The sequence below is a fragment of the Thalassophryne amazonica genome, chromosome 6, assembly GCF_902500255.1.
Source record: "Thalassophryne amazonica chromosome 6, fThaAma1.1, whole genome shotgun sequence".
NCBI lineage: Eukaryota > Metazoa > Chordata > Actinopteri > Batrachoidiformes > Batrachoididae > Thalassophryne > Thalassophryne amazonica.
The window spans coordinates 88,362,535-88,390,483 of NC_047108.1; the positions used below are offsets into that span (position 1 = coordinate 88,362,535).

At 40.7% G+C, this 27,949-nt stretch overlaps 1 protein-coding gene across 1 annotated transcript in view; it reads left to right on the forward strand.

Annotated features, from left to right (window-relative positions):
* Positions 1–6,670: 6,670 nt before the first annotated feature.
* The window catches only part of tmcc1a (transmembrane and coiled-coil domain family 1a), a 117,726-nt gene continuing 96,447 nt past the window's right edge, over positions 6,671–27,949 (forward strand). The window contains 1 exon segment of the mRNA XM_034172729.1: positions 6,671–6,949. The gene's annotated coding sequence lies outside the window, so the exon portion shown is untranslated.

Consider the following 27,949-nt stretch of genomic DNA (forward strand, 5'->3'; position numbering starts at 1 on the left):
CTCTGCCTTTCTTACAGGCTCTTGCTGTTGATATGGTGCCATATGCAAACCACAAATTGCTATTAGTATGGCACCCATTGTTATTTAAACTACTCAATATCCCTTAACCTAATTTTAGTGGTTGAAATTCGTCAATTGCCTCCTGTACTGTGTCAATGTTATGTTGTTCCTTTTTATCTTGCAATAATCACTGCAGTTTATTATTGGATGCCATAATTTGAAAACACTAGTAGGTACTGTATAAATACCTAATTCCACTTCTTATAAACTACCAGGATCATCAAAAATAAGTTTCCTTGTATGGTAGCTTTGGGCATGCATTGTTCATGCAATTTTACTTATTTATATTTACATAAAAATATAACATGTTCAGCAGTACATATGTATTTAAATTCAATGATTCTCTTACGCCTTCTGTATTGCGTGACTAGTTGGTCGCAGGCCAGTAAATCAGTGCTAAAGCCACTTGAATCAGTGTTCAAAAGGGCAATAAAAATTCACGATAGGAAATCCAGACAATATCATTATTGTCTTATTCTTTCTAAGTATGATTTTCTAAATTTTGACAATCTAATAATACATGCAAATATCTGTCTACTCTTTAAAATCATCTGATATGGCTGCTCCTCCCCTAAGAAGGTTTGTCACATTGTGCTCAGAAAGAACAACTCGAGCTACAAGGGCGACCCCTAGAGGAGAGTGCAGCATCGCTAAATGTAGGACCTCTTTTGGCAAATCTGCCTTTTCTGTTGTTGCCTCTAGTCAGTGGAATATCTTACCATACGACATAATGAAATGTACAACTTTTCCAACGTTTGCACAGCTGACAAAGAAATGGCTTTTATCAAAGCAAGTTTGCACCCACCACTGATGAATGTATGTGTATGAGAGTGTGTGCACGTGAGAGCACAGAGTGCAGGTGTCTGAAAGTATGATTTGTATATATGATGTATGTATGTGCCTATGTGTGAGAGTATAGTGTGAAGATGTTTGAAAAGTGTGACTATATATGGGTGATTCTTTAACTACGGGCACTATTGGCCTTGTAAATGTAATTTCCACCACACCATTGCCTTACAATATAAAGCGCCTTGGGGCAACTGTTTGTTGTGATTTGGCGCTATATACATGTGCTCTGATGTCACTGTTTATCTCCATAGAAACTACCCAAACAATCTTTCATACAAACTGTTTAAAGGGACATTACAGTGTTGTGGTGGAAATTACGGCAATAGTGTGGGACAACTACATTTTGTTTAAAAAAACAGTTGTATGACATTGAATACCCCAATTATGTTTTGATTATTTTACTGATATTTTATTCAGAGATATTTTAAAACATTAGAAAAAACATTTCTTTACCATTCATTTTTATCATTGAAGATCAAAAGTCTGGGTGTGGGACAAGCACAAAATGGAAATATTTGCATATAATGATGCTGAAAAAAGGTGAAAAAGTCATCATAGACTACTAGAAAAAATTTCTTAACACACTTTCATTGTAAAGATAACTATAAAAGTGTGAAATTTCCCCTTTTTTCTGTTTTTCATACAACATGATCAAAGGACATAATAAGTGCCCATAGTCTAAGAATCACCCATATATATATATATATATATATATATATATATATATATATATATATATATATATATATATATATATATATATATATATATATATATATATATATATATATATGATGAGTGTGAGTGTGAACAAAGTGGTATCTTTTGTATATGTCTGTGAATTGATAAAATGTTGAAAGTTTTTATGAATGGTATATTTGAGGGGCGAGGTATGATATGTTTACAGTATGAATAGTCTTTGTGCTAAATGGATTTTCTTTTCACTTACAAACTCTGTCTCTTATAGTTAGACATCAGCCTGTCCAGGGACTACAGGTGGGAATTAGTATTTTTGCTATAACCTGGCACAATGCATCTTTCCTGTTTTTTAGGTCAATGTATTATTGTGCACTGTCCCTGAGAAATAAAATCATACCATACCATACCAGTTTTTCTTATAGGTCTTAAAGTGTAGGTGACACCAAAAATGTGCACAAGCAATCACTAAAAATGATGACATGTTGATATTAAAAAAAAAAAAATACTGAATAAAAAAGTCAATGATAAGTGCGCAGGTGAAGGATGAACAGCTGTCTGAAGCCTGCACTATTTCAGCCCTCAGCCGCGGCCATATTGTTGCTACGTCATCACGAGAACGGGACCTGCTGATTCAAGCACAAATCAATTTGCAAACACAGAGATCGAGCTGTTTTTCGGACAATTTTTTTTTTCTAGTTTGGAGCTTTTTTTTGTTGTTTTTGTCCAGTTTGAAGGTGATTCTAAAGCAGCTATGAGGAACACAGCCTTATGGGTTGTTTTTTTTTTTTTTTGCCTTATTTATATGACAATGAGGGAGAAGAAACTTTGGAGGAAAACCTTCAGTCTGACAACAGTGACGATAGTGGTAGAGTTCAGAACACAGAATGATGATTATAAAATAAATAAATAAATAAATAAATAATGCTGGTGATTTCAGCATGCAGGAGATGATAAACTTTTTTCTCAGCTCTGTGGTCATAATTGACTGATTAAAAAGTTTTTAAAAAGTTTGTTTTACTATCCTTGACATCAGAAAAAAGTGATGAGGAAGTGTGAATTTTTTGTTTAGGTTTTTTTTTTTCTTAGAAACAGGTACATACATTTCCAATCTGAAAAATGACATGAGGGACTGAAAATATCCGCTATTTTTAAAATAAATGTTGTTTCCTCCTTGAATACAGTTAATGTACTGTATGTTAGTAGCATGATAAACATGCTATATGCTATTGAATATTAAAACTATTCCCACATGGAGTACATAATATAGTCTTACCTCTCCGTTTCAGTGAGATCATCTTCAGTGTGATGGAAACATCTAAAAATTATAGAATTCGTTGTCCTGGCTGAAGAAAAGTCCATGATGGTACAAGTCTCTGCTGTTAACGAGCCGCTTTGCACCACAAGTTGAAAGACTCCCAGCTCCTCATGTGCTCATAACGTCTTAGTCTGCACACAATGAAATTATCCCATGATACATAAAATAAAATAATGTGAAAATGCTCACATTCCGTTCCTGGTTTTTAAGTGACGCGCAGTTCAAAATCTGAATATCTATCTCTTCAGTCAGTTTTAGTCTTAAATACTCAAAAAAACTGTTACATATAGTGTCACTTAAACTTTAAAGGTGTTAAATTTGTAGAGGCTATTTTGTTTTTTCCATACATTTATCATGCTTGTATGCCGGTGTTAAATTTGTAGAGGCTATTTTGTTTCTTCCATACATTTATCATGCTTGTATGCCAGTAATCTGCATGAGTGAGTGTATCCACATTCTTTCAGACATGGTAACTCCAAAACTATGAATGCCAGTATCTTGTTATTTACCATGTCACTTGTTGGTATGTAATAGATGATGTGATTAATTATTGGTTGATATAGGTATTAGGTAACATGTTCAACTATTGATTGATCTTAAAACCACTTATTACCAAACAACAGTTTTGAGAGTTGATCAGTTGTTTCCATCATTTATCAGCCAAAACATTCTGAACATTTACTCTCTGTAGATTCTGCAGGATTTGTCAGTTTTCTGATTTGTGTCCCTGTATATAGAACTCTTTGGATGTTGGACTTGTGGTCAGACCAAAAAACACACATAGTGAGATGATAATGCCCAGCCATTGTTATCTCTGCCAGCTGACAGGGGAGGTTTTTGAAAAGACAGCATGGAGATAAAAGATTTGTAATCAGGACGGAATATGCCTCAAAAAGTAATTGGCTCTTCTCCTCACCCATGGACTATTTGTCCACAAAATGTTATTTGCTTCCTCTGCTTTTTGAGTTACTGTGCACACAGACAGAACAACAGAACATCTGATCACACAGTGTTTGACCCTGTCAGGTTGCAGATGTGTAAATAAAGTAATTTTAAATACAAATGACCATGTCTCAGGAACTAGACATGGTAATGACACATGGTTTTCATGCACTGCTGGGGCTAGCAAACTTATGAGATCAATGATGCTAAGTGAAGTTGAAAGCTGGAGGCACAAGACAGAACAGTCATCTATGCCTTGTCTTACTGGAGATATTATTAGTCTTTGTTGGTCACAGACAGTGGAGCAAAAAACATTTAATTATTTACACTACACTCTACATATAAATAAAATAAAATGAGTATGTTCTCTTTGCAACATAGTGAAGACCAGCTGGCCAAAGTGTCATGTTATTTACTTTACACAGATTTAAACATATAAAAGCAGCAAATCCTCATGCTTGGGGAAAAGTCCTGATAAAATAAAAAACTGGTATCTTCAAAAGGGACTTTTACCCTTCCTTATCTTGTTGTAATTGGTCTTGTGTATGTCTGTATGTAGAGAAAATAAATCAAAAATTGTTTGGCTGACCGTTTTTGGCAGGAATATTCTTTTGGGGTCTTCAGATGATTAATGTTTGGAGTAGATCAGTCAAAGATCAAGATTGTCAGAATTATTGTTATGAACTGTAGCACAAAAGATGATGTAAAGTTTATACAAGGGGCGATTGAGAAGTTTTGATCCTGACCCAGAAAACGTAGGGTGTGGTTCTCCGTCTTTTGCATTCTGAGAAACCAATATTTCTCAACATTGCACCCAGTGAGCCCAAATTTCACATACTGTCGAGAAATGTCGGTTTCTCAGAATGCAAAAGATGGAGAACCACCACACCCTACTTTGTCTGGGTCAGGATCAAAACTCAAGTATCCCTCGTATCAACACATTCATTTCTAATCAAATGGCATGACTAGAGTTATGATGATAACATCACAAAGATCTCATGAAATTATGCCATAGTAAGTAAGTCTCTTCAGGCTCCTCCCTTGTTTCAGTCGGCGTCGCCACAGCAGATCTGCGGTGGATCTACAAGTTTTACACTGGCTGCCCTTCCTGACACAACTCCAGATTACATGGAGAATGGGCAGCGGTGGCCTTGAACCGGGAGACATCCGCACTGGAAACACACACACTTAACTGCTTGGCCACCATCCCTGTCATATTTGTCAAAAACAAAAAACTTTCTGTTGGGAAAGTGTAAGTACACGGACCCACAACAGGGGGCGCAAATGAACGGACAATGGAATAGGTCAAATAACAACACTTTACTGTTGCGAACGTGCACAACAAACACAACAGATTACACAATAGATCAGAGGTCAAATTACAAGGTGTCGTGTGGGCAGGCTCGAAGATAGGAGACGCCTGTCCAAAGCAGAACCGGAACCACACGATTTCCTCCGCCACCAGACCCCGGGAATACTGGAGCCGCCAAGTCCCGAACTCCCAGGTGGCCACTGCCTCCGCGTGTTGGACCTGGTACTGCTGGCGAGGAACAAAAACACAATTAAACGTGGGTGTGTCTGCACCCAGCAATCTGCACGGCAGGGAAGCTACCTCCACCTCTCGTTGGAGAAAAAGTCTGTTATTACTCACAAAAATCACAAAAAGGGCTTTCTATCAAGCAGTCAGGCTGAGGATATTACCTTTCAGGTAGAACGATATCTCGGCAAAGAGGTGGAGATGACGTCTTGCTGATATACTGATGCAGATCAGATGAGTGGTGACAGCTGTCACAGGTGATGAGTGTCAGCTGTCACCCCGGCTGCTCCTGTGAGGCGGCAGCGCCCTCTGGTGCCTGGAGCCCACACTCCAGGCAGGGTGCCCTCTGGTGGTGGTGGGCCAGCAGTACCCCCTCTTCAGCGGCCCACACAACACTTTCATAGACAACAGTGATCCTTCAAAGCTCAATGCTGGTGCTACGGTCCAAAACATTACACAACAAACACAGTATTGTATGCATGCATAGGTTAAGCATTGCCTCTTGGGCAATATCCTTAATCCCCTAGTTGCTCCTGGTGTGTAGTGAGCACCTTGTATGGCAGAACCCTCACATCAGGGTGAATGTGAGGCATTATTTGTAAAGCGCTTTGAGCATCTGATGCAGATGGAAAAGGGCTATATAAATGCAGTCCATTTACCATTTAATGTGTATTGGACACCCTTGACCTCATACGAGACTGGTGGACAAGGTCAAGGGTCTTGAGGGGCCAGTCTCCAACAAGTGTTGCTTTTAAAGGTGTCCATGGTGGCTTATGATGTTGCGCCACCATCACATATTTCACTATAATTGACCATGCAGTAAATCTTTGAACTATGAATCTCGGATAATCAAAATATTTGACAGTTATTTGCCAATGACCAAGAAATCCTTTTTCCTTAACTATTCATTTCAGCTCAGCTGGCAAATCTAATGGAAAAAATTACATATAAGATTTGCATTGTGTAAAAATAGTGTCTGCACATTCTAATGTCAAATTCTTTAGGCTTATGTTTCTGCGCCGTTATCCTAAATGCACTCTGCAGCAGGATAAAAGTCGTGTGTAAGTGGTTACTAACAGTGATTTTGTATCGTATTCCTTTTAATTGCTGTGTTGTCTTATTGCTTATCTTCCTTGTTTTTACAGCTGCCAGGACCTTGTTAATGGTTGGCAGCTAACACAGGATTTAATAACCTTTTAGCGAGGTTTATTTTGGTCTCTGAACTGACTATTGCAATATGATGGGCTGAAGGCATTTTACAGATTGGTCGTCTGCAGCCTCATTACGTTGTGACGTGGAGTGTTTTCACTGCAGAGACCCATATTTGCTGCAACCTGTTATTATCAGTCTGGGAGACAGACACACTCACAGGCTTGGTAACAGGCAGACCGGCAGGCACCACAGTATGATGTGCCAAAGAAGCATTTGGAGGATTACACTTTCCACCTCACTTTCTCCTCTTCGTTGTTGAAGACCTACAAGGATGATGTAGTGGTGTTCTCTGCAATCAAAGACAGACCCTCTAGCATGAGCATGATGGACTGAAGGTTGGTTTTCATCCACTTACTCTGCTCTTGCCTGCTGATGCCCGTTTTATCCTCTGTGCATTTTCATAAAGTGTTACAGCTTATTGACTGGGCTGTATGAAGATAAACGTGTAGAGAGTTGTTTCCCGCTGTCTGGTGAGTGGCTCTGCTGCCCCTTCAGGGCTGTGTAAACACAGCCATTCATGTCTCATGCTGATGGTCAGGCCACCACGATGCATCATCACGTCACCATCCTTCTCTTGCTTCTGTACTCTTGTTGTCCTTCCTAACGTTATGAGCTGAGCTTGTGTCTATCATGCCTATAAAACAGATCACTGTAGTGTCTAAAGATGTAGTTGCCTCCTCTCCCCTGTGAGCTGTATGGTACAGCACTTTAGCGTCGGTTGTGATGATCTTTTATTTTAGATCAGGTGATGACATTGACAGCTTGCTCTGTGCCCGTCATGACTCATGACTAAGGGATCGCCTGCTTTTCAATCAATCAATCAATCAATCAATTTTTTTATATAGCGCCAAATCACAACAAACAGTTGCCCCAAGGCGCTTTATATTGTAAGGCAAGGCCATACAATAATTATGTAAAACCCCAACGGTCAAAACGACCCCCTGTGAGCAAGCACTTGGCTACAGTGGGAAGGAAAAACTCCCTTTTAACAGGAAGAAACCTCCAGCAGAACCAGGCTCAGGGAGGGGCAGTCTTCTGCTGGGACTGGTTGGGGCTGAGGGAGAGAACCAGGAAAAAGACATGCTGTGGAGGGGAGCAGAGATCAATCACTAATGATTAAATGCAGAGTGGTGCATACAGAGCAAAAAGAGAAAGAAACAGTGCATCATGGGAACCCCCCAGCAGTCTACATCTATAGCAGCATAACTAAGGGATGGTTCAGGGTCACCTGATCCAGCCCTAACTATAAGCTTTAGCAAAAAGGAAAGTTTTAAGCCTAATCTTAAAAGTAGAGAGGGTGTCTGTCTCCCTGATCTGAATTGGGAGCTGGTTCCACAGGAGAGGAGCCTGAAAGCTGAAGGCTCTGCCTCCCATTCTACTCTTACAAACCCTAGGAACTACAAGTAAGCCTGCAGTCTGAGAGCGAAGCGCTCTATTGGGGTGATATGGTACTACGAGGTCCCTAAGATAAGATGGGACCTGATTATTCAAAACCTTATAAGTAAGAAGGAGAATTTTAAATTCTATTCTAGAATTAACAGGAAGCCAATGAAGAGAGGCCAATATGGGTGAGATATGCTCTCTCCTTCTAGTCCCCGTTAGTACTCTAGCTGCAGCATTTTGAATTAACTGAAGGCTTTTTAGGGAACTTTTAGGACAACCTGATAATAATGAATTACAATAGTCCAGCCTAGAGGAAATAAATGCATGAATTAGTTTTTCAGCATCACTCTGAGACAAGACCTTTCTGATTTTAGAGATATTGCGTAAATGCAAAAAAGCAGTCCTACATATTTGTTTAATATGCGCTTTGAATGACATATCCTGATCAAAAATGACTCCAAGATTTCTCACAGTATTACTAGAGGTCAGGGTAATGCCATCCAGAGTAAGGATCTGGTTAGACACCATGTTTCTAAGATTTGTGGGGCCAAGTACAATAACTTCAGTTTTATCTGAGTTTAAAAGCAGGAAATTAGAGGTCATCCATGTCTTTATGTCTGTAAGACAATCCTGCAGTTTAGCTAATTGGTGTGTGTCCTCTGGCTTCATGGATAGATAAAGCTGGGTATGAAACTTATTCCCCACTGCTGGGTAGTCCATCAGAGTAAATGTAAATGTTATTAAGAAATGATCAGACAGAAGGGAGTTTTCAGGGAATACTGTTAAGTCTTCTATTTCCATACCATAAGTCAGAACAAGATCTAAGATATGATTAAAGTGGTGGGTGGACTCATTTACATTTTGAGCAAAGCCAATAGAGTCTAATAATAGATTAAATGCAGTGTTGAGGCTGTCATTCTCAGCATCTGTGTGGATGTTAAAATCGCCCACTATAATTATCTTATCTGAGCTAAGCACTAAGTCAGACAAAAGGTCTGAAAATTCACAGAGAAACTCACAGTAACGACCAGGTGGACGATAGATAATAACAAATAAAACTGGTTTTTGGGACTTCCAATTTGGATGGACAAGACTAAGAGTCAAGCTTTCAAATGAATTAAAGCTCTGTCTGGGTTTTTGATTAATTAATAAGCTGGAATGGAAGATTGCTGCTAATCCTCCGCCTCGGCCCGTGCTACGAGCATTCTGACAGTTAGTGTGACTCGGGGGTGTTGACTCATTTAAACTAACATATTCATCCTGCTGTAACCAGGTTTCTGTAAGGCAGAATAAATCAATATGTTGATCAATTATTATATCATTTACCAACAGGGACTTAGAAGAGAGAGACCTAATGTTTAATAGACCACATTTAACTGTTTTAGTCTGTGGTGCAGTTGAAGGTGCCATATTATTTTTTCTTTTTGAATTTTTATGCTTAAATAGATTTTCACACAACAACATTTTCACACAACAGTGACGATCTGTAAGGGCCCCTTCACACATAGTGCAAATTTGGTCGAATTGTGCATTAAGTGCACATGAAACAGGAATCGTATGCAAACCGTGTAATTTTGTAGCTGCCTCTAATGCCTTGTACACCTGTTGCTACAACTGTTTGCGCACACCAGTGGCTGAAAGACAGAGTGTGCGCTGTGAGAGCCCATCGAACCTTCTCACAGCAGGTGTCGGCCAAATTCCAGGGGACACACACGAACATCTAGCACCGCTCGCATGGCTCTTAGAAAATGTGTGGCCATTTGCACTCTTGGCACAACAACAAACTGCTTTGTCTAAGTGCCCCACGAGTGTGGCTTTGGTGTGTGCGCTGAACTGACAGGAGGTGTGGCTATGACAGAAGCGGCCGTGGAGATCAGTCATTCTGGACATCCCAGCTGGTCAGTACTGTGTTTGGACAGACATGGACATGGACTAACAACTGACCACTGTGGCGCACGTGTGTCTGTTTGCTATGATCAAGTTGACATAAATAAAAACATATATCACTGTGGCGACGGGCTGCAGCAAGCTGCGCGTGCACATGGACAGGCTGCCTCCAGGTTGAAATGGACCATCAGATCATAACATGCAGCAGGCAATCTGTCTGTCATGTCACCCACATGAGCTCTGTTCCACATGACGCAGTGTCCTGCGGTGCGCCATCCACAAGACACGCGTGTCGGCAAGACGTGCACACGGGCCAGCAGGACATGCGCCAGCAGATGTGGACATGAATGAGACAAGCGAACTGCTTCTCATTCATGTCATTTCATGACTGTATGTCAGTGACCATGGGTCATCTGCAGAGGAACAGACGGATCATATTTGTATTGCTCGCTTGATAAGAAGGATTTAATACAATGCAAGGTTTTTATATGGTATGTCATTTTAATTTTTTTTTTTTTAATGCGTCCATGTGCTTCCTGATATAAGGCAGTGTTCAGCACCTTTTACAGGACAGTGATACATGTTTTATGAAATATTTTACTGATTTGCTTAGGAAAAGAGGAAATTATCCAATTATAGACAACTTTACAATAAAACACACCCTTTCATGCATTTTAAAAGGCTTTAGGAAATCTGAGAACCCCACCCCCCACATGCCGGACCTTTCTAGAGATACATGTAAAAAGAACATAAGTCAAACCAAAACATCAAATGTAAAAATCTGGCAAAAACTGATAACCAACCACTTTAACTAATCATTTGACAGTCAAAATTCACGTGGGAAAGGTATATTTCAAAAATGAATTCAACTTGTATTGTAAAGTTGGGGGTTTCATAAATAAGTTGCACTCTTTTTCATGTTGCACTCTTGGTCATGTCCCATTTTTCATGGAATTGTCCATGGTTTTTGTTTTATTAAAGAGAGACAAACCACCATCATGCCATCTCTGTAGAATCACCCTGTCGCTTAATGGCCTGGTCACACAGCACATGACGATCGCTGAATGAAGGAAAAAAAAATCACAAATCATCAAGAAAAAGTGGACGAATGAGCCTGCACTTCTCCCATCACCGAAAAGCCTGTGAGTCCAGAGACGCAAAGAATGAAACAAAACCGAAACTAACAAAAGAAAAATGAAGTGAACGGCGACCTTGACGCTTTAAACAAAATCAAAATGAAACATTCATGATGGCGTGACTTGACAATGGGTATCAGACCGAGCGCCAGCCTGTGGTCATTTCTGCAGCTAGCCTGCACTCTCCACAACACCTGCAGCTGTGGGATCTGGTTGTCTTGACAACAGGTTTGTCTTCACAACAACGTGTGCGTAAATATTTAAAGTAGTTGATAAAACATTCTTGCCGCTATTGTGTCTGTATGACAATGTTGCTTTTCATTCCACACATGGACGAGTCACGTTCAGCTCATCTGAGCTTTAGTTATTGTTCCATTCAGATGTCAGGTCCCATCTTATCTTAGGGACCTCATAGTACCATATTACCCCATTAGAGCGCTTCGCTCTCAGACTGCGGGCTTATTTGTAGTTCCTAGGGTTTGTAAGAGTAGAATGGGAGGCAGAGCCTTCAGCTTTCAGGCTCCTCTCCTGTGGAACCAGCTCCCAATTCAGATCAGGGAGACAGATACCCTCTCTACTTTTAAGATTAGGCTTAAAACTTTCCTTTTCGCTAAGGCTTATAGTTAGGGCTGGATCGGGTGACCCTGGACCATCCCTTGGTTATGTTGCTTTAGACGTAGACTGTGTTTCATAATTATTGTATGGCCTTGCCTTGCAATGTGGAGCGCCTTGGGGCAACTGTTTGTTGTGATTTGGCGCTATACAAGAAAAAAGTTGATTGATTGATTGATGTCACCAATGTTCGTGCAAGACGTCGGACTTGGGAGGTTGGACGAAGTTGGACAACAATCAAAGGGAATGCTGATGGTACGGGAACTATGCAAACAATGAGGAACCATCATGACAGAAAGCAAAATGGCATACAGCTTATTGTCCATATTAAATGGACAATAAGTGCTGTTTTGTTCATTTGGAATATGCAGTCCTCAGTGCGCACCATTAATAGATCAAGTTGTCCATTTGTTTATGGGTGATATGGAGTTTACGTGTATTTTTATAAACATAGGCCTTTAGTAAGTGAAGTCCAGTGTGTTTAAAATAAAGTATTACAATTTGTAGTTTGAGTTAAGCAAATGCCTCTTTATGTCAACAGTGCTCTGTTCCCTTAATTAAATCATAAAACTCTAGCAAAGAGGAAACACTGTCTTATAGAGGAAATTTGCTTTCCTCTGTGTATTTTATTCTCTTAAATCCTTCTGTTACCTGTGGTGTCATAATGCACATATTTTAAATGCCACAAACAAAAAAGTATGCTTCATCTGTGTTCTTGTGCTATCAGAGGTTTAGTCAATACCTTTAAAGATCAATCAAATATATCTATACAGACTACCCACTCACAGGCCTGTGAATTCACTGAGATTATTCTGTCCAGCAAGATAGACTCCTTCACTTCCACAATAAAGGTGAAATTCCTTTTTAAAGGCTGTGGTTTCTCATGGCAGCGAGCCTCCCTCTGATCCGCTTCCTGTTTGAAGGCAGAAGCACAAAAGCAATAAGGGTCACACAGCATCTTTACAGTTCCCACTGTAAAATGTGACTATACTTAAATCACTTTCAGTCTGTTTTAAATGTGAAACTAACTATTGCAAAATTATTGATTGTAGGGTGAAAAATTTTAATATTTTAAAAACAGTCAACCAGTAAGTTGTCTTTGGTTCTAACCAATGAACATCCAATAACCTCTCACAATAACAACCTCAGCACTTAAGTCTGGATGTTATAATCCCCATTATTATCACTTTACCGAAGTGTTGCTAGGCCGGTAGCGTAGATTTACGTCGACGCTACCTGGCTGTACCCACCCGCAATAGCGAACGAGTATCGGTATACCCGCCCGCTGTGCGTAAACAAATGACGTCATAGCCCGTGCACAGCCCAAGAACTGTCCGCAGAGGAAAAGATGAAAAGGCGAGAAGTGTGTGTTGGTCCCAATATGGATATTCCGGATGATTTTCTCATGGATAGTACGACAGTGAACAGCAGCCAAAGCAGCCAGCTTGATGAGGACGCACTGGAGAATTTGGAGAGCAGCGCGTGCCAGCCGACACGACAAAAATTAAAGTGAGCCAACTTTTTATGTACGCGTTTGCTGGGTGTCGTGCGTTTTGAAATTACATTAAATATTGTTAATGTGATTCCACGTGTTGTGTATCTCAGTAAGTGATAATAATGCAAATAACATGCTGTTGTCGTGCGGTATGCATTTTCAGAGTCTCTCCATCCATGCCATCGCCCGCAATGACAGCTATTCGCTCTCGTCTAACTCGGGCGAATATCTGTCATTTTGGGCGATTGGGCATGGACGTCGGGCCTCTGAAAATGCATACTGCCCTCTAAAAGCATGTTATTGTATTATTACCACTTGTAGTATGCTGGAGAGGTGTCTGGTTACTTGAGCTCAGTAGTTTTTTTTTAAACAGATGACAATATGGCTGATTATTTTATACCTGTGTGCATAAAGATGTTCTCACCTGATGACACCACAAAGACCCATCAGCCACATTTACTAAACTGGGGGAGAAAAAAGCATGATTTTACTTCATAGCCAGGATGAAGCAGTTTGAGGTACAGCATCTTGGTCAAACTCATAGAGATCTAATGAGCAGCAATGAAACATTTCTGGAAAATGCCAGATTTCCATGTTTTGGTGGAGAACTGATATTTTGTACAGATATATTTGTGCTATGTTTGACCGGTGATGGGCCGTAAATCGCACATTGAGTATATTTGGTTTAGGCAGCACTCTGCATGTAACTTTAATCTGAAAGCAAGCAAGGAAGGAAGCATTGATTACTTGATGGTGCACTTTGTGTCAGATCAGGTTACAAGCATGTTCACATTTCTTTGTCCTTTTAAACTATCCACAAACACTTTGCGATCACACAGTAATTATTTGCTTCATCACAGACTGAGTGTAAATGAGAGAAAACTGCAGAGAAGTCTAAAGCGAGAAAGTTACCCTGTTTTTCATGTTTTTATACATATCTACCTGCTCTTATTAATACCTGATTATTTATCTCTTAACTGTTTCCAACTTTCCTGAGTTAAACATATATGGCTGGAGCTGGGAGAGTTTGAAAACCTGCAGGGCAGGTGCTCTCCAGGAACAGATTTCTGGAAAAGGCCCAAATTAAAACCTGGGAATGAATGAGGTTTGGTCCAAAAGGTCCAATGGAGCCTCAGAATCACAACTAAAGAAATGATGGAGTTGGTGGCATCAGATAGAAATATGACATTAACTAATTGCAACAACCTAAAAAGCTGTTGGCCAAAGACGAAGGCATTAATTAAATATTAACATCATCCAGAGCATTTACCAAGCAATTATACCAAGATCTGGAATTTTTCTGGATTCTTACATGTTTGCAGATGGAGGCAACTTGGTGTATGTTAACATTTGACCCACTGAAAATCTGATATCCTCAACAAAAACTGAAATAAATTGGTTCATTATTATTTTAAGGTAACTTAATACAGAAATAAGAATTTCTTACTGGCTGAAAGGTGGAGTTTGGAAAAAGCTAGCTTTAGGTAAACTTATAAAGTCTACTTGTTAAACAGTTGTTCTTACATTAAAAACATTTAAAATGAAAACCGTTTTCAAACTAAATGGGGAAAAGTGAAGTAAAAATGCAGGCTGTTTTTCAGTCTTCTGCATTAAATGCAGAAACACTGACGAAACATTCAGGAGAAATTTAAACAAAAATAGTTTTTGGTTATGGCTAAATAAGAAATTATTGTTGAAGAAAAAACCTAATGCTGAACTTTCATTAATTATTTTGGATTTTAATTGTCTGCGTTGATGTGTTTTATTATTATTGATGTTGTATTATTTATTGATAAAAGTTAAAAGTTTGAGAACTAGGAACAAATTATAAATATAAACATTTGAACCAAAACAAGTACCTCAGTAAACCTTAATCAGATTGAATTCCACACTAAATGTAACCAAGCCCTCTTTCTTGTCCATCCTTAATCACTTTAAGTTGTTTGCTGTGAACAGTCTAACAAAAACAAAAATACAAATGAAAGCACAATGTTTGCGATTGTCCATTTGATCTGATTCTCCTTGGATGTTGTTCTCCATGGCTTCCAGTTCTTCCTAGTTCCAGTCTTCCCTGGCCTCCAGCTCTTATTGAAATTCACCCTCATATTCTGTAAGATGCTGCTGGTAAATGCTTCTCTGCATCTGCCATTTTCTTCTTGTGATGGTCTCTCAGAGCTACTTGTTTTTTTTTTAAATGTATTTATTAATTTTGAATGTTCTTCCTGTGCTTCCAGCTATGTCTTAAAATGATCGTCTTTGGCCTTTAAGTTGTTGTGGTACTGGCGCTCTTTCTCTTGAAGACAATTGTCCTTGTCATCCAACTTTCTTCATGTCTTCGAGCTCCCTTCTTAAACCTTTTGCCAGTGCTATTTGCTCTATCCTTTTTATAATTTATCGTTAAACATTGTGCACATTTGTGCCAAGTAACCACAAACTGGCCATACTTTGGGAACACCCATCAAACAACAAAGGCCAACTGCTTATTGGCCTCATTGTAGCTAATGTGACTGTAGGGTAATATCTGCACCTTACATGTTTGCCACTGATTAATGCAATTTATTTTTCTGTGATTTATTGATACCATAATATCTGGCTGTGCATGGCTTTGGCAACTGGTGGTTGGCTCTCACTGCGGTATTGTATCACTTCCTGTTCCGGAGCACAGCGGTGTTTTTCTGTATCTGTTAGCTGTTTAATCTGCGCAGTTAGATTGATCTAGTTATCTAGATTACGATTTGTTTCCCAGTGTAATCTTTACGTGCCTTAACTAAAGCACTCCTTCTGCTGAATCACCTCTAAATTTTTTACACATTATTCACTTTGCGTGTTTTTAGGAATCCGCTAGGTTAGCGTAGCTACTAGCTCTTAGCCGATTTAGCATGGCGGCTTCTCCTGTCTCTCCCGCACTTTTCTGCTCTGGGTGTGAAATGTTTAGTTATTCCTCGGCCTCCTTTAGCAGTAACGGTACTTGTAATAAGTGTAGCTTATTCGTAGCTTTGGAGGCCAGGCTGGGCGAATTGGAGACTCGGCTCCGCACCGTGGAAAATTCTACAGCTAGCCAGGCCCCTGTAGTCGGTGCGGACCAAGGTAGCTTAGCCGCCGTTAGTTCCCCCCTGGCAGATCCCGAGCAGCCGGGAAAGCAGGCCGACTGGGTGACTGTGAGGAGGAAGCGTAGCCCTAAACAGAAGCCCCGTGTACACCGCCAACCCGTTCACATCTCTAACCGTTTTTCCCCACTCGACGACACACCCACCGAGGATCAAACTCTGGTTATTGGCAACTCTGTTTTGAGAAATGTGAAGTTAGCGACACCAGCAACCATAGTCAATTGTCTTCCGGGGGCCAGAGCAGGCGACATTGAAGGAAATTTGAAACTGCTGGCTAAGGCTAAGCGTAAATTTGGTAAGATTGTAATTCACGTCGGCAGTAATGACACCCGGTTACGCCAATCGGAGGTCAGTAAAATTAACATTAAATCGGTGTGTAACTTTGCAAAAACAATGTCGGACTCTGTAGTTTTCTCTGGGCCCCTCCCCAATCAGACCGGGAGTGACATGTTTAGCCGCATGTTCTCCTTGAATTGCTGGCTGTCTGAGTGGTGTCCAAAAAATGAGGTGGCCTTCATAGATAATTGGCAAAGCTTCTGGGGAAAACCTGGTCTTGTTAGGAGAGACGGCATCCATCCCTCTTTGGATGGAGCAGCTCTCATTTCTAGAAATCTGGCCAATTTTCTTAAATCCTCCAAACCGTGACTATCCAGGGTTGGGACCAGGAAGCAGAGTTGTAGTCTTACACACCTCTCTGCAGCTTCTCTCCCCCTGCCATCCCCTCATTACCCCATCCCCGTAGAGATGGTGCCTGCTCCCAGACTACCAATAACCAGCAAAAATCTATTTAAGCATAAAAATTCAAAAAGAAAAAATAATATAGCACCTTCAACTGCACCACAGACTAAAACAGTTAAATGTGGTCTATTAAACATTAGGTCTCTCTCTTCTAAGTCCCTGTTGGTAAATGATATAATAATTGATCAACATATTGATTTATTCTGCCTTACAGAAACCTGGTTACAGCAGGATGAATATGTTAGTTTAAATGAGTCAACACCCCCGAGTCACACTAACTGTCAGAATGCTCGTAGCACGGGCCGGGGCGGAGGATTAGCAGCAATCTTCCATTCCAGCTTATTAATTAATCAAAAACCCAGACAGAGCTTTAATTCATTTGAAAGCTTGTCTCTTAGTCTTGTCCATCCAAATTGGAAGTCCCAAAAACCAGTTTTATTTGTTATTATCTATCGTCCACCTGGTCGTTACTGTGAGTTTCTCTGTGAATTTTCAGACCTTTTGTCTGACTTAGTGCTTAGCTCAGATAAGATAATTATAGTGGACGATTTTAACATCCACACAGATGCTGAGAATGACAGCCTCAACACTGCATTTAATCTATTATTAGACTCTATTGGCTTTGCTCAGAAAGTAAATGAGTCCACCCACCACTTTAATCACATCTTAGATCTTGTTCTGACTTATGGTATGGAAATAGAAGACTTAACAGTATTCCCTGAAAACTCCCTTCTGTCTGATCATTTCTTAATAACATTTACTCTGATGGACTACCCAGCAGTGGGGAATAAGTTTCATTACACTAGAAGTCTTTCAGAAAGCGCTGTAACTAGGTTTAAGGATATGATTCCTTCTTTATGTTCTCTAATGCCATATACCAACACAGTGCAGAGTAGCTACCTAAACTCTGTAAGGGAGATAGAGTATCTCGTCAATAGTTTTACATCCTCATTGAAGACAACTTTGGATGCTGTAGCTCCTCTGAAAAAGAGAGCTTTAAATCAGAAGTGTCTGACTCCGTGGTATAACTCACAAACTCGTAGCTTAAAGCAGATAACCCGTAAGTTGGAGAGGAAATGGTGTCTCACTAATTTAGAAGATCTTCACTTAGCCTGGAAAAAGAGTCTGTTGCTCTATAAAAAAGCCCTCCGTAAAGCTAGGACATCTTTCTACTCATCACTAATTGAAGAAAATAAGAACAACCCCAGGTTTCTTTTCAGCACTGTAGCCAGGCTGACAAAGAGTCAGAGCTCTATTGAGCTGAGTATTCCATTAACTTTAACTAGTAATGACTTCATGACTTTCTTTGCTAACAAAATTTTAACTATTAGAGAAAAAATTACTCATAACCATCCCAAAGACGTATCGTTATCTTTGGCTGCTTTCAGTGATGCCGGTATTTGGTTAGACTCTTTCTCTCCGATTGTTCTGTCTGAGTTATTTTCATTAGTTACTTCATCCAAACCATCAACATGTTTATTAGACCCCATTCCTACCAGGCTGCTCAAGGAAGCCCTACCATTATTTAATGCTTCGATCTTAAATATGATCAATCTATCTTTGTTAGTTGGCTATGTACCACAGGCTTTTAAGGTGGCAGTAATTAAACCATTACTTAAAAAGCCATCACTTGACCCAGCTATCTTAGCTAATTATAGGCCAATCTCCAACCTTCCTTTTCTCTCAAAAATTCTTGAAAGGGTAGTTGTAAAACAGCTAACTGATCATCTGCAGAGGAATGGTCTATTTGAAGAGTTTCAGTCAGGTTTTAGAATTCATCATAGTACAGAAACAGCATTAGTGAAGGTTACAAATGATCTTCTTATGGCCTCGGACAGTGGACTCATCTCTGTGCTTGTTCTGTTAGACCTCAGTGCTGCTTTTGATACTGTTGACCATAAAATTTTATTACAGAGATTAGAGCATGCCATAGGTATTAAAGGCACTGCGCTGCGGTGGTTTGAATCATATTTGTCTAATAGATTACAATTTGTTCATGTAAATGGGGAATCTTCTTCACAGACTAAAGTTAATTATGGAGTTCCACAAGGTTCTGTGCTAGGACCAATTTTATTCACTTTATACATGCTTCCCTTAGGCAGTATTATTAGACGGTATTGCTTAAATTTTCATTGTTACGCAGATGATACCCAGCTTTATCTATCCATGAAGCCAGAGGACACACACCAATTAGCTAAACTGCAGGATTGTCTTACAGACATAAAGACATGGATGACCTCTAATTTCCTGCTTTTAAACTCAGATAAAACTGAAGTTATTGTACTTGGCCCCACAAATCTTAGAAACATGGTGTCTAAACAGATCCTTACTCTGGATGGCATTACCCTGACCTCTAGTAATACTGTGAGAAATCTTGGAGTCATTTTTGATCAGGATATGTCATTCAAAGCGCATATTAAACAAATATGTAGGACTGCTTTTTTGCATTTACGCAATATCTCTAAAATCAGAAAGGTCTTGTCTCAGAGTGATGCTGAAAAACTAATTCATGCATTTATTTCCTCTAGGCTGGACTATTGTAATTCATTATTATCAGGTTGTCCTAAAAGTTCCCTAAAAAGCCTTCAGTTAATTCAAAATGCTGCAGCTAGAGTACTGACGGGGACTAGAAGGAGAGAGCATATCTCACCCATATTGGCCTCTCTTCATTGGCTTCCTGTTAAATCTAGAATAGAATTTAAAATTCTTCTTCTTACTTATAAGGTTTTGAATAATCAGGTCCCATCTTATGTTAGGGACCTTGTAGTACCATATCACCCCAATAGAGCGCTTCGCTCTCAGACTGCAGGCTTACTTGTAGTTCCTAGGGTTTGTAAGAGTAGAATGGGAGGCAGAGCCTTCAGCTTTCAGGCTCCTCTCCTGTGGAACCAGCTCCCAATTCAGATCAGGGAGACAGACACCCTCTCTCCTTTTAAGATTAGGCTTAAAACTTTCCTTTTTGCTAAAGCTTATAGTTAGGGCTGGATCAGGTGACCCTGAACCATCCCTTAGTTATGCTGCTATAGACGTAGACTGCTGGGGGGTTCCCATGATGCACTGTTTCTTTCTCTTTTTGCTCTGTATGCACCACTCTGCATTTAATCATTAGTGATCGATCTCTGCTCCCCTCCACAGCATGTCTTTTTCCCGGTTCTCTCCCTCAGCCCCAACCAGTCCCAGCAGAAGACTGCCCCTCCCTGAGCTTGGTTCTGCTGGAGGTTTCTTCCTGTTAAAAGGGAGTTTTTCCTTCCCACTGTAGCCAAGTGCTTGCTCACAGGGGGTCGTTTTGACCGTTGGGGTTTTACATAATTATTGTATGGCCTTGTCTTACAATATAAAGCACCTTGGGGCAACTGTTTGTTGTGATTTGGCGCTATATAAAAAAAATTGATTGATTGATTGATTGATTGATTTGACAGTCGACCAATTCTGTTCAGAGTTGAACCACTTAATCCTTGATTTACACCCAATCCTTCCACCATTTTTAATCCATTTTGGCTCTAAACTATTTGAGTGAAATAGTTATGACCTTGAGTTTGGCCTGTCATGGTCACCCAAGATCAAAAATCATGTGACCAATAGAAAGCTGATATATTGCTACTTCATATTTATTCATACATAACATAGAAAAGTATATGAACAGATGATTCACAGTTTTCAGCCCAGTTATGAAAGCAGCTAAAGAGATGTAACAAAAGTGTAGAGTTGAGCTCTCAGAATAAAGTGTCACGATAAACCGTAGTGCCCTCTAGTATCCTGTTTATTGCATAATCATATAAAGTGATAACTTGACTTGAATTATGAAAATATGTAATTATAGTATATAATATAAATTATAATATATAAAATAAACATTATTATCATATACAGTATATATCTAATAATAATATCTATCCACATCATTCCAATTCTAACTTGTCTCTGTGCCTCTTGACTAAATCCTGACCACAGACTTTTAACAGCAAATGAGATTTTGCACTGGCAGAAAAAAAATGTAAATCTGGTTCTATTTGTGCAAATAACCTGGCATTTTGTTAACTTCAATCTTACCCTTTATCGTTCCCTATTGCTGTGTGGCTGTAACGCTCTCTCTGGTATGAGGTGTCAGCTGGTGCGTAGGTGCTTTCCAGTCTGTCGACAGTTGATGATGCCTTGCCAAAGCTGGTGGAATATGAGCCAGGTTGACCGAGTTGGAGACCTTCCCGAAATTAAACACTTGTCAGGTTAGTGAGTAAGGGCTCAGCATGTATTTCATACACTAATATCTTTTCCTCTTGTCCACTTGCAGATTTGAGAAATATTTTTACTGCTAGGCAGCTGAAATACTGGCAGTCTCCAGTAGGTAAATACTGGGATGCTGTTGTAATCAACAACTGAGGAGTAGTATTGGAGTCATTCAGGAAACACTCTGGTGGTGAGCTCATTTGCAGGCTCTCCATTTGACAAGGCATCCCCAGGATATGTCCGACCTCATTCAGCATGATGTTTTAACAGGCAGATTGAGGACTCACTGTTTGTTCTTTGTCAGGCTTCTCTTGTGACTTCCTTCATCACTCTTATTCCACAAAACCTTAGAGGGAGATTTTATACAACCCCAATTCCAATGAAGTTGGGACATTGTGTAAAATGTAAATAAAAACAGAATACAATGGTTTGCAAATTGTCTTCAACTTATTGTTGTGTGGGCCGCTGAAGAGGAGGTACTGCTGGCCCACCACCACCAGAGGGCGCCCTGCCTGGAGTGCGGGCTCCAGGCACCAGAGGGCGCTGCCGCCTGATGAGAGCAGCTAGGGTGACAGCTGTCACCCATTACTGGACACAGCTGACTCCACTCAGCACGGAGGTATATCATCAGGACGGCGTCTCCACCTCAGTGCCGAGATATCGCCTTGAGATAGAGGTAACATTCTCTGCAGCATATTCTGTGTTAAATTGATAAACTTGTTAAACCTTTCAGGACAGCTGACTACCGCTGGCCGAGTGATTAGATAAGTACTCACCTTCCTGCTTTTTTGGGACGAGAGGTGGAGGCAGCTTCTCCCCTCTCCGTGTTACTGGGTGCAGCCGCATCCACACCTATGTGTTGTTGCTCTCTCTTGCCAGCAGTACCGGATCCGACGAGCGGAGGCAGTGGCCACCTGGGAATTCGGGACTTGGCGGTTCCAGTACTTCCAGGGTTCGGTGGCAGAGGAGATCTGGATGGTTCCGGTTCGACCTGGACGGACGTCCCCTACCTTCGAGCCTGCCCACACGACACCAGCAGAATTCAGCTTAACCCCAAATTATTGATTGTTGTATTGGTTGTGCTCGTTTCACAATAGTAAAACTTGTTATTTATCTTCTCCATTGTCCGTTCATTTGCGCCCCCTGTTGTGGGTCCGTGTTCCTACACTTTCACAACACTTATATTCAAATGAATACACCCCAAAGACAAGATATTTAATGTTCAAACTGGTAAACTTTATTGTTTTTGTGCAAATATTTGCTCATTTTGAAATGGATGCCTGTAACATATTTCCAAAAAGCTGGGACAGTGGTATGTTTACCACTGTGTTACATCACCTTTCTTTCTAACAACACTCAATAAGTGTTTTGGAACTGAGGACACTCATGATTGGGTATTAAAGGAGCATCCCAAAAAGTCTCAGCTGTTCACAAGCAAAGATGGGGCGAGGATCACCACTTTGTGAACAATTGCATGGAACAATAGTCCAACATTTTAAGAACAATGTTTCTCAATGTTCAGTTGCAAGGAATTTAGTGATTCCATCATCTACAGTCCATAATATAATTAGAAAATTGAGAGAATCTGGAGAACTTTGTTGTGAAAGTGTAGGAACACGGACCCACAACAGGGGGCGCAAATGAACGGACAATGGAGGAATCAAATAACACTGTTTTACTGTTGTGAAAAAGGCACAACGAATACAATCGATTACAATATGGAGATAGAGTCTAATTACAACGGTGTCGTGTGGGCAGGCTCGACGATAGGAGACGTCTGTCCAAGTCGAACCGGAACCAACCCGATTTCCTCTGCCACCGAACCCCGGGAATACTGGAGCCGCCAAGTCCCGAATTCCCAGGTGGCCACTGCCTCCGCTCGTCGGATCCGGTACTGCTGGCAGGAAACAGAAACAGTCAGGTGTGGATGCGGCTGCACCCAGCAACACGGAGGGTGGAGAGTCCACCTCCACCTCTCGTCAACAACAATCAAGAAATGTAGGAAGGTGAGTACTTATCCGAACGCTGTCTGGTAGTCAGCTGTCCTACAGATAATCACAAGAACACAATTAAAGTCACACGTATGTGTAGGCTGAGTTTGTTACCTCTTTGGTAAGGTGATATCTCGGCAAATGAGGTGGAGATGCCGTCCTGCTGATATACCTCCTTATTGATTGGGATCAGCTGTCTCCGGTGATGGGTGACAGCTGTCATCCTGGCTGCTCCCGTAAGGCGGCAGCGCCCTCCGGTGCCTGGAGCCCGCACTCCAGGCAGGGCGCCCTCTAGTGGTGGTGGGCCAGCAGTACCTCCTCTTCAGCGGCCCACACAACAGAACTTTCTACATAAGCGGCAAGGCCGAAAACCAACATTGAATGCCCGTGACCTTCGATCCTTCAGGCGGCACTACATTAAAAACCGACATCATTGTGTAAAAGATCTTACCGCGTGAGCTCAGGAACACATCAGAAAACCATTGTCATTTAACACATTCACTACATCTACAAGTGCAAGTTAAAACTCTACCATGCAAAGCAAAAGCCATACATCAGCAACATCCAGAAACGCCACCGCCTTCTCTGGGCCTAAGCTCATTTGAAATGGACAGATGCAAAGTTGAAAAGTGTGCTGGAGTCTGATGAGTCCACATTTCAAATTGTTTTTGGAAATCATGGATGTCGTGGCCTCCAGACAAAAGAGGAAAAAGACCATCCAGATTGTTACCAGTGCAAAGTTCAAAAGGCAGTATCTGTGATGGTATGGGGGTGTGTTAGTGCCCATGGCATGGGCAACTTACACATCTGTGATGTCACCATCGGTGCTGAAAGGTACATCCAGGTTTTGGAGCAACACATGCTGCCATCCAAGCAACGTCTTTTTCAGGGACGTCCCTGATTATTTCAGCAAGACAATGCCAAGCCACATTCTGCACGTGTTACAACAGCATGGCTTTGTCGTAAAAGAGTGCAGGTACTAGACTGGGCTGCCTGCAGTCCAGACCTGTCGCCCATTGAAAATGTGACGCATTATGAAGCGCAAAATAGACAACGGAGACCCCGGACTGTTGAACAACTGAAGTCGTACATCAAGCAATAATGGTAAAGAATTCCACCTACAAAGCTTCAACAATTAGTGTCCTCAGTTCCCAAACGCTTATTGAGTGTTGTTAGAAGGAAAGGTGATGTAACACAGTGGTAAACATACCGCTGTCCCAGCTTTTTTGAAATGTGTTGCAGGCATCCATTTCAAAATGAGCAAATATTTTCACAAAACACTAAAGTTAATCAGGTTGAACATTAAATTTATTGTGTTTGTGGTGTATTCAATTGAATATAGGTTGAAGAGGATTTGCAAATCATTGTATTCTGTTTTTATTTACATTTTACACAATGTCCCAACTTCATTGGAATTGGGGTTGTATATATATGTGTGTTGTCTTTTATTTTGTTAGGCAAGTGTGTGGTTTCATTTAAAAAAAAAATGCATTTATGTACTGTGAATGATTGTGCATCTTCCAGTTTGTCCTGTTCCTGGAAAACTGAGCTCAAATGTTGTGTGGGCCGCTGAAGAGGAGGTACTGCTGGCCCACCACCACCAGAGGGCGCCCTGCCTGGAGTGCGGGCTCCAGGCACCAGAGGGCGCCGCCGCCTCACGTGAGCAGCTACGGTGACAGCTGTCACCCATCACCTGAGACAGCTGACGGCAATCATCTGTGGGGTATATCAGCAGGACGGCACCTCCACCTCATTGCCGAGATATCGTTTCTACCAGAGAGGTAACGTATCGAAGCTACGGAGTGTATCTTTTTGGATTTGTGCTTAGTTTGTGGATTACTGTTCCAACGAGAGGTGGAGGTAACTTCCCTGCTGTTCGGAGTCCTGGGTGCAAACGCGCCCCCATCTAACTGTCCTTTGTTCCTCGCCAGCAGTACCAGGTCCGACACGCGGAGGCAGTGGCCACCTGGGAGTTCGGGACTTGGCGGCTCCAGTATTCCCGGGGTCCTGTGGCGGAGGAAGCCGTGTGGTTCCGGTCTTACCTTGGAGAGGCGTCTCCTATCTTCGAGCCTGCCCACACGACACTTTTGTGAATTGACTGTTGTCCATTGCTGTGATTGGTTGTATTCGTTGTGCACATTCACAACAGTAAAGCTTGTTATTTTGACTTACTCCATTGTCCGTTCATTTGCGCCCCCTGTTGTGGGTCTGTGTTCCTACACTTTCCCAACATCAAATGTGACTTGACCTCGGTTTCATGCAGCACACTAAAGAGCTGTGCCAGCTTCTGTTGCAAAACTACTTGCACTTTCACCTCCTCATTCAGACACACACCCGGGTGGAATGTAACATGACCAGGCTGAACTCAGTGTGTCCTGTCGGATGCCTTTGATCCAGTGCACTGTTTGCGATGCCTTCTAACTCTTTTCTCACTGATTCGCTCCTCTATTGGATCTGAAATGCATCTCTTATCACACTGTTTTCCACAGTGCTGACATCATCTCCTGCTCTGTCAGAGCTGATACAATCACGCTGTCTTTGGCCCACTGACACCCGTGCACACCATATGAATACAGTAACAATTGTTCCTGTTTCCTGCCTGCTATTGTTGTTATAGAGCTGCTAAATGTGATATGATCCATATCCCATTAAAGAGAACACATATATCCACTTTGCCACACAGTAAAAATACACTACTCATTTTCTTTTTTTCTCTCTTTTCTGTTTGTTACTAGCACATTCACACATGCATCACAGCCAGAACTCTCTGGCCTAATTCTCTTATTGATTTGTGTCTGTCAGGGAACGAGGCAGACAAAGAGCAGTGATAGTCCACTGTGTGGCTCAGAGTGAACAAAGAGCGTTCTATTCCATGCTGGCTCCCAGACTCCTCTAGAACACTGCACGGCCTTGTTTAAGCTATTGCCATATTTTCAGTTGACCAACTATATGTTTGGCAACATAAAAATGGTGTAGCTGCTTCAGTTTCAAACATCACAGGCCAGAATGACCTCTACTTTGTGTTGGTTATAATCACATCAATATTTGGTCCACTGTCGATTTTGCAAGTTTTCCCCCCTACAAAGAATGCAGAGGTCTGTAATTTTTATTGTAGGTACACTAATGATTTAACCAACTTAGAAATAAATACTAGTATTGCAAATTGAATATGTGGGAAAACTTAGGAAACATTGCCAATGACTCTGATATCATCAGAATTGAACTACTAAATCAAAATGACCACTACCTTGAAAAATAGCCACATTTCGATTTTATTTATTTTCGCTTCTCTCTCTCTCTCTCTCTCTCTCTCTCTCTCTCTCTCTCTCTCTCTCTCTCTCTCTCTCTCTCTCTCTCTCTCTCTCTCTCTCTCTGTGTGTGTGTGTGTAAATGAGTTGTTAATAATAAGTAATGTACTGTATTTTCCTGAGCATTAGTCATAAGGTTTTTTTAATGAGTTTGGGAAATCCTACAAATTATACTCCTGTGTGACTTGTATACCAAAAAAATCACACTTTCGATGATGATGATGATGATGATGATGATGATTATGAAAATTCAGTAAGGTAAGTCTTCTATAATATATTCCAATTCTAAGGAGAATGTTACTAGTGTACACTAAGGTATATCTAAAAAAGGAAGAGTAGAATAGAAGTAGTCTGGGCCCCAGGCACTGAAAATTTCAGAGGACCGGTCTCGACTTGCTACACTTTTTTCTTGTTTTTTTCTTTTAGTATGACCCCTAAGGACACCTGAATAAGTGATCTGCTTTGCTGGAAATATTGCGAACTGAAACTGTGGCCATTTTTGTATATGCACCTTTGGTCGCTTCACCAAAAATAGTGAAAAATGGTATTTTCTCTTAAACTCCTTAGTGGGTTGGGTAGGCTACCAAAAAATGCACCCCAGGCACACACAATACATGTACTGACATCATCAAGTTCAAATATGCATTTAAAGAACATTTTTTTATTACTTATAACCAGAAAAATCTGAAAATTAACCCCAATTTTCATCATTTTCTCACAATTTTTCACATATACTTCATTTGTAATAAACTTTTCCTTTTAGTAATCATATCAAGCAATGTGTCATTCTTTCATGTGCAGAATATAGACTCTTCTGTGAAACAAATGTGAAAAATTGACAAAAAATAAAGGATCAGTGATGATTTTAGTGAGTCTCACCCTCAGGCCTCATATTGCAATTTGACCAAAACTATTGCTGTTAACAATAAATAAGAGAGGTAAACAGGAGAATTCCAGCTAATAAATAGCAATAAACAATAAATTTTAACTATTAGAGAAAAAATTACTCATAACCATCCCAAAGACGTATCGTTATCTTTGGCTGCTTTGTGATGCCGGTATTTGGTTAGACTCTTTCTCTCCGATTGTTCTGTCTGAGTTATTTTCATTAGTTACTTCATCCAAACCATCAACATGTTTATTAGACCCCATTCCTACCAGGCTGCTCAAGGAAGCCCTACCATTATTTAATGCTTCGATCTTAAATATGATCAATCTATCTTTGTTAGTTGGCTATGTACCACAGGCTTTTAAGGTGGCAGTAATTAAACCATTACTTAAAAAGCCATCACTTGACCCAGCTATCTTAGCTAATTATAGGCCAATCTCCAACCTTCCTTTTCTCTCAGAAATTCTTGAAAGGGTAGTTATAAAACAGCTAACTGATCATCTGCAGAGGAATGGTCTATTTGAAGAGTTTCAGTCAGGTTTTAGAATTCATCATAGTACAGAAA